Genomic DNA, 8967 nt, shown 5'->3' on the forward strand with positions numbered 1-8967 from the left:
CAATCTTGGCTCACTGCAGCCTCCACCTCCTGAGTTCAAGCGATTCTCCTGCCTCAGCCTCCTGAGTAGCTGCATTACAGGTGCTCGCCACCATGCCCAGCTAATTTCTGTATTTTTAGTAGAGACAGGGTTTCACCATGTTGGGCAGGATGGTCTCAATCCCTTGACCTCGTGATCCACCCGCCTTGACCTCCCAAAGTGCTAGGATTACAGGCGAGAGCCACTGCGCCTGGCAACTTTGATTCTAAATGATTGCTCTTGCTTTGGCAGGAGAACTGGTACAAGAACATGAGGTGAGGCAGGTAAACCACTTAGCAGGCTGTTGCAGGTATCCAGATGAGAACTGATGATGGCTCAAAGCAGGGAGGGCATAGTGAGGGTGAGTGAGAAGTTATTAGTTCAGGGATTCACTAATGGTTTGGACAAAATATTTATAAGAGAAAGAAGAGTCAATAACAAATTCAAAGTATTGGACCAAGCAACTGAAATTCAGATGACATTGCCATCAACTGAGGTGAGGAAGGCTGTAGGTAGAGAAAATTTAGAGACATTCAATTTTGGATGTATTAATTTCAATTATCTGTTAGATAGCCAAGTAGGCACCTGGATGTGAAAGCCGAGTTTGCGAGGGAGTCTACATTGGAACAGAGGCAGGCAGTTAGGATTTGGTGGTTATTTAAAACTATGAGAAGAAATGAAATGACCAACGGACTAAGCGTGATCATGGAGAGAAGTCGAAGGCCTGAGCCCTAGGCCATTATAACAAAGAGATTAAGAAAAAGTTGGAGAGCCAATGAAGGAAACTGAGAACAAGCCATCACCCAGGTAGAATTAAATAATAGCATGTTGTGTTTGGAAACCAAGAGTGTACAGTTGTACACTGAATATATGCCCTTTACATAGATTCACCGATTGTTAACATTTTGCCATGTTCACCTTATCTCCCTCTGTTGCTAAACATGTTTATATATGTATTATATCGATAGAGAGACATGTTCTACTGAACTATGTGAAAGTAAGTTGCAGACATTTTGATACTTCACAACACTTAGGTGAACATACTAATTACATGATCAAGGGTAATTATTATCCAACTTACCTTCCAGTTTATCATTTCTCTCTTCAGCTATGTCTAGTCCATCCATTGTCAAATCATCTATCAGGTTTTAATTAGGTCATTATATTTTTTATTTCTAGAATTCTACTTGGTTCTTTTAAAATTTGCTATAGCCAACAGACACATGAAAAAATGCTCATCATCACTGGCCATCAGAGAAATGCAAATCAAAACCACAATGAGATACCATCTCACACCAGTTAGAATGGCGATCATTAAAAAGTCAGGAAACAATAGGTGCTGGAGAGGATGTGGAGAAATAGGAACACTTTTACACTGTTGGTGGGACTGTAAACTAGTTCAACCATTGTGGAAGACAATGTGGCGATTCCTCAAGGATCTAGAACTAGAAATACCATCTGACCCAGCCATCCCATTACTGGGTATATACCCAAAGGATTATAAATCATGCTGCTATAAAGACACATGCACACATATGTTTATTGCGGCACTATTCACAATAGCAAAGACTTGGAACCAACCCAAATGCCCGTCAATGACGGACTGGATTAAGAAAATGTGGCACATATACACCATGGAATACTATGCAACCACAGAAAGAATGAGTTCATGTCCTTTGTAGGGACATAGATGAAGCTGGAATCCATCATTCTCAGCAAACTATCACAAGGACAAAAAACCAAACACCACATGTTCTCACTCATAGGTGGGAACTGAACGAGAACACTTGGATACAGGAAGGGGAACATCGCACACCGGGGCCTATCGTGGGGTTGGGGGAGTGGGGAAGGATAGCATTAGGAGATATACCTAATGTAAATGATGAGTTAATGGATGCAGCACACCAACATGGCACATGTATACATATGTAACAAACCTGCACTTGTGCACAGGTACCCTAGAACTTAAAGTATAATTTTAAAAATAGAAATTATGAAAGAAAATATACAACTTGTTACCATTTTGAAAATAAATATCATGTATTTTATATACATGGAAAATGTTAATATTGGTTGCCATTGGTGGTAAGATTGTGAGAAATTACTTCTTTCTTTACACTTACCTATATTTTCTAATGCATTAAAAACTTTGGGTTCTCAAAAAATAAAAATTAAAAAAATAAAATAAAATTTGCTATAGTTTTATAAGTCAATGTTTATTGCAGATATTTTCAAATATATCTTTACTATTAAGAATATTAACCAAACTAGTATAGAATTCTTACTGGTAAGAATATTAGGCTGGGCATGGTGGTTCATGCCTGTAACCCCAGCACTCTGGGAGGCCGAGGCGTGAGGGTCACTTGAGCCTAGGAGTTTGAGAGCAGCCTGGGAAACACAGTTAGACTGTGTCTCTGCAAAAAATAGAAAATTTATCCAGGCATTGTGGCATGTGCCTGTGGTCCTACCTACACAGGACGTTGAAATGGAAGGATTGTTTGGGCCTGGGAGGTTGAGGTGGCAGTGAGCTGTGATCGCACCACTGCACTCCAGCCTGGGTGACAGAGTGAAACCCTGTCCAAAAAAAAAAAAGAATATTAAGTAAGCTAGAGAGTATTCTTACCAGCAAACTAGTAATAATCATTTAATATATGCATTTAAGATTATAAATAGCTTAAATGTATACCTGCATCCCACAAAGCCCTTAAAGTTGAAATATAATTCACATACCATAAAATTTACCTTTTTAAGGTGTATAATTCAGTGATTTCTAGTGTATTCACAAGGTTGCACAGCCATCACCATTATCTAATTCCAGAACATTTTCATCGTCACAAAAAAGTACCTCATCCCCATTAGCAGCTGCTCCCCATACCTGCCTCCTCCAAGCCCCAGCAACCATTCATTTACTGTCTGCTTCCATGAATCTGCCTACTTTGGCTATGTGATACAAATGGGATTATATAATATAGCTTTTTGTGTTTGACTTCGTAGCATAATTTTTTGAGATTCATTCATGTTTTAGCATGTGGCTGACATTCTTTTTGTGGCAGAGTAACATCCATTGTATGGATATACCACGTTTTGTTTATCTAGTCATCAGTTGGTGAACATTTGGGTTGTTTACACTATTTGGCTATTGTGAATAATGGTGCTGTGAACATCTTTGTGACTATGTTTCACTTTTCTTGGGCATATACCTAGAAGTGGAGTTGCTGAGTCATATGGTAACTCTTATGTTTATTTTACTGAAGAACTGCCAAACTCTTTTCCAAAATGGCTCTACCATTTTACCATGAGTTTTGGTATGCAGTATTTTCACTGTCTTTTGGCTCCAAATATATTCTAATTCCTATTATGAAGAAGTAGAGAGGTATACTTCCTAACTTCCATGCATACTGATAAACTAATAACAGCAAAAGTTCTTATTTTTTGTCAGTTTGATATCTCTGCTGTTTTGTGCTCATGGTGTTGTATTTCCTTGTGTGCCTGATTATCTTTGACTATGTGCTGGTCATGATACTTGAAAAATTATTTGTATGAATAATACAAGAACCTGCTTTTTATTCCTGCCAAGTGCCTGGCGTACTGCCACACAGGTTAAGTCAATTAAGGTCATGGCTTAAAGTTCTCTAGAATACGTAGGTTAATCTCAGACTTAAATTCCTCATAAGAGTTGGTTTATCTCCAATTCATTCTCACTGCATAGCTATTAGATTTCCCTTTATTGTAAGGAGCATCTCATGTTAGACTTCCCACCTTTATGAAGGTGATTTCTTTTCTTTCACCATCAAAATGGAGGTTGGAATTTGTTGGACTCAGCAAATGCCTTTAGGGAAAAGTGGCTTCTGTGATCGTTTACCTATCAGGTGCCTGAGTACCTACTATTTGTAAGGCTCTGTACCAGGCCCTTAGAATACAAAAGGGAATGCAAATAAACTTCTTTATAAAATAAAATAAGAGTTAAATATGAAGACATCTTCCATGGGCTTTCTCCATACATCTGGGAGATCTGCCAGTGGATTCCTAGGGAGTTACTACTGGGATGCAGCATCCCCTTTTTGCACTGGCTGTGAAATTTCTTAGCTGTACATTGCTAAGAGTGGAGAAGGAAAAAACTTCCAGAGACAGCCTTTCCTCCCTCCCCATCCCCCTAACCAAAAGGTGCTGCGTTGGGTATCTTGAATACTCAGAGAAACCCCAGAAATAACTGAGGCAGCCAAAACTATCCCTTTAAGAAACTACCTTACTTGCTGTGAGCTCACTACATGCACATGGTAACCTCAGATATTAACTAGATTTTAGAGAGCTCATATATTTTAATGCAACCATGCAAACATGTGTTAATTAATATAATTAACAAGCGCTTATTTGAGCCTCTATTTAGCCAATTCCATTAAATGAAGAGAACAAAGTTGGCTTAAATTAAGAGTGGCTGTATTCTGATTGACTTGGTAATTATCTTAGATTAAAAATACTTCATTAGATGTTATTCTCTTAAGTACTTTGGAACTTGAGGATCCTATTTTATAAGGCAGTTATAAAGATATTTTACAGTTTGCTTACTGTCGAATTACTGATGTGTTCATTCTTTAGATATGTATTAAGCACCTATGATGAGTAGGCAGTTTGCTAGACACTGGGACACCATAGTGGGCAGGACGGGTGTGCTCACTGTCTTCAGAGCTAGTTCAGTGGAGACACAGACAGCTAAGTGGGTAGTTACTGGCAATGTGTAGGTCCTATAAATTTGGGAGCACAGCGTGGTGTGGCAGAGCCTGATAAAGCGCGACAACCAACTCCAATTGGGGCCTCAGGGGATGCTGCATGGAGGAAATGAAGTCCAAATGGAATCCTGAAGGATAACCAGGATTCAGTCCAGCAAAATGAGTCAGGGGAGAGAGCTTTTTAGGCAGAGAGGACAGCATGTTCAAAAGCTGGGGGCAAGAGAGCACTTGATAAGCTTGAATACAGGATGGACAAAACTCATGGTGCGTGAGAAATTTGAATCGCCGTAGTTTCAGATTTTATGCAGTGACACAGTAGGTGATGGTTAGGTGACCTGTGCAGACTGAATAAAAGAAAAAGACTGAGTGACAATTAAATGGATCGTATCGAAAATAGAGTGTCATAGAAATCTGGAGACTAAAGAGTTTCCAAAATCCATTCCAAATGAGTTCATTGTGACAATGGTTTGCCCTGAATATGCAAGGAGTCCCTCCTTTTGTGTGCTTTCATTTTAAAGAGAAAGGGAATACTGAGAACAACTGGGTGAATCAGTTACACATTCAATATACTGGGGACTGGTTTTCTAGGTTTTACTTTATTTTTAATAGAGTAGATTCTGAGATGTGATAAAAAGGGTTTAGATGTGTAGATTTGAGAGATTTTTATTTCTCGCAGAACACCAAGTAACTTGAGAAGGCCAAGCATATTATTGTGAAGCCAGAAGATATGTGCCACCTTTTATCAGCAGGCAGGCTTAGAAAAGAGAAAATTGGCTCAGAAGAAACTCGGTTTTCAAGATGATTTTGTTTGGTAATTTTGAATTCTGTTTTCTCACTGACGGTGCAGAAAGTTCTCAAAGATATGGTAATTATTGCAGAATGATGGCTTCAGGCATTTGCAGCTATTCAAACAGTAAAATTCCATTATAACATACCACCGTCTATGTGTTCACTCGGGCTGCAGTTGAGAACTTGCCCCCTATACTGTATACTACATCTTTCTTATAACACAGAACTCCTATAGCATGGAGGAGGAGACATCCTAGAAGCTGAATCACAGAGGGCAAAGATAAAGGAGTATTATTGCATTCTGTATAGCAGATGCCACATGGTCAGGCTAAATCATTAAAATACCGCCCATACATTTTTTGGTCCAATATCCTGTTGGGTCTGTGCAGAGTTCTTAAACAGTTGCACAGTCAGAAATTGGATAAATTATACTTCCTTCACATTTCTGTTCTTATATCATAGTTCATTTATTTAACTGAAAAGCTTTCAGCACATCATAAAGGTGGTAAAAGCAATGTTGAGCAGTATATATCAGCTTGTCTGCTGATAAGGTGAGCATTTTTTATTATTCACTATCACTGATTAAATCAACCATCAATAAAATTAGCAAATCATCAGTCCATATTGCTGCTGAGGTGACAATGTATGAAAAGTCTACTTCGTTTTTATGTTTTGGTTCATCTCACAGGTTATTATTCATAAATATTGTTCTGATTCTAATTCTGAATCTAGTAAGATGAGTCCCCCTATAGAATATTTGGGATTTAGAAAGCATTCTAATTGATTTAGCAAAAGCCTCTTGGACAGAATTAGAAGTCTAAGCTATTGGTAGCCTGGAAAATCTACCCCTTCAAAATAAAAGACATGGACTTACAAAGAAGAACAGAAAGGCCATTCCAGGTGGAGGGACCGGCAGGTCTAGCAAAGGTGAGACGTGAGCGCGTCCGTCCAGGCCTGCCGCAGGCCACAGGTGGCCAGACTGCCACCCAGGGACGGTGTCTGTGGGAGATGCTTTCTGAGTTCCAAAGGATGGATGAACAGCTTGGAGACATTCTTACTATTAGAAATGAATATCTCTTCAATTTCATTACTACTACTGAATGCAGCCTCTGCTCTAGGTGCTTAAGATGCATTCGTTAATAAGATATTTTTTTAAAGCCCTGCCCTTGCGGAGCTTGCATTCTCGTGGACAGGAGAGAGACAATCCACAGTAAACACAATAAATAAGGGAGTTATGTAGCATATTATTAGCAACAAACATGTGCCATGAAGATACCAGAGCTGGGAAGGGATAGAAAGGGCTGGGCGACTGGAGGAGGCTTACGGTTTGGTAACACTTGGGCAAAGACTAAAGAAGGTAAAGAGTTTGCCATAAGGATCTCTGGGATGTACATTTCAGGTGGGGGGTACAGCTAGTGCAAAGGCCCTGCTTATGCTGAGATATTCACAGACTAGCAGGTAGCCAGCATGTGTGGAATGGGATGTGGCAGGAGAGGATGGCAGAGAGGTAAGGGGGTGGGGGCTTCTAGGCCACCATAAGGCCTATGGTCCCACCCTGCGAGAAAGGGCATATTGGAGCTTTTGAGCAGAAGCATGATGAGTTGTGTGGAGTGTTTCAAAGGCTCCTACTGGCTCTTGTGTTGAGAACGGACTGCAGAGGCCAAGGCAGGACAGGGAGGGCGATTAGGAGACTGCTGGGTGCATGCTATGTGCCATGCATTATTTTAAAAGTACTTTACATGTATTAACCCACTCAGTCCCCACCACAATCCTTTGAGGTAGGGACTACTATTATACCTATTTTGTTTTATTATACCTACTTTATAGGTATAATAGCGCCTTTAAAGGAAATTGAGGCACAGAGAGTCTAAGCAACTTACCTACGGTCACCCAGCTACTAAGTGGCAAAGTTGGGATTCAGATTCAGAGGCCACCCTCTTAGCCACAACAGGGCATGAGAGAGAGCACACACTGGAAGAATTTCTCACGTATAGGTTCAAAGGGATTGAACAAATGGATGGCAGGGCTGGATGAGAATCTTGGATTCTATTTCTGGATTACACATGTACTTCTTTGGACAGATGAATTATTTTGTTCGGTTCCTAACAGAATGTGCCTAACAGCTATCAATCCCTGAAGCAGGTATCGCTGCCAGGATTATCATTAACAAGATTATCGTCTTATCTAAATGTCGTGAAAGAATCACTTGCATCTGTGTAGCATTTTGTAGATATCAAAGCACTTTTGCACACATTTTCTGTTTTCAACCTCACAACAAATCATGAGCTCATTATCTTCCTCCCAGCCTCTCCTCTGCTTTTCTCTTTCTGGTAATGGCACCAGTAGCTCCAGACGCCACTTGGGTCTTTCCTCTTCCTCTCTCCCCAACATCCAGTTCCTGGGCCCTGTTGGTCTGTTCTGTCTTCTCTGGGTCTCATTCCTGCCCCCTCTGTACCACTCACCTGGCCATCACCCTAGTTTAGACAAATAGAGACCTCACTCCTTTCTACTTCTAGTCCTTTCCCACCATGCTGCATATTACCGCGGGCAATGCTCTTGACCTCTCACCACCAAAAAGACCTCCCTCGAGCAACCAGCAAACAAAGACCATGGCTTGACATAAGCTAGAGGCAGTAGGGTGAAAGAGGAGAGATGGAAAAAAGTTGGCAGACATAAGAGAAGTGGAAAAGGTTCCAGGACTCAGAGATTGGTTAAAAATGCGGGGTGGCCCATCAGAAAGTAGGCAAAGGATATGAACAGACACATCTCAAAAGACGACATTTATGCAGTCAACAAATATATGAAAAAAAGCTCATCATCACTGGTCATTAGAGAAATGCAAATTAAAACCACAATGAGATACCATCTCATGCCAGCCAGAATGGCGATTATTAAAAAGTCAGGATACAACAGATGCTGGGGAGGCTGTGGAGAAATAGAAATGCTTTTACACTGTTGTTGGGAGTGTAAATTACTTCAACCATTAGGGAAGACAGTATGGCGATTCCTCAGGGATCTAGAACCAGAAATACCATTTGACCCAGGCATCCCATTACTGGGTATATACCCAAAGGATTATAAACTATTTTACTATAAAGACACATGCACATATATGTTTACTGCAGCACTATTTACAACAGCAAAGACTTGGAACCAACCCAAATGCTCATCAATGATACATTGGATAAAGAAAATGTGGCACATATACACCATGGAATACTATACAGCCATAAAAAAGAATGAGATCATGTCCTTTGCAGGGACATGGATGAAGCTGGAAACCATCGTTCTCAGCAAACTAACACAGGAACAGAAAACCAAACACTGCATGTTCTCACTCATAAGTGGGAGTTCAACAATGAAAACACATGGACATGGAGAGGGGAACATCACACACCAGGGCCTGTTTGGGGGTGTGGGGGGGCAAGGGGAG

The sequence above is a fragment of the Mandrillus leucophaeus genome, unplaced genomic scaffold (assembly GCF_000951045.1).
Source record: "Mandrillus leucophaeus isolate KB7577 unplaced genomic scaffold, Mleu.le_1.0 Scaffold2, whole genome shotgun sequence".
Lineage (NCBI taxonomy): Eukaryota > Metazoa > Chordata > Mammalia > Primates > Cercopithecidae > Mandrillus > Mandrillus leucophaeus.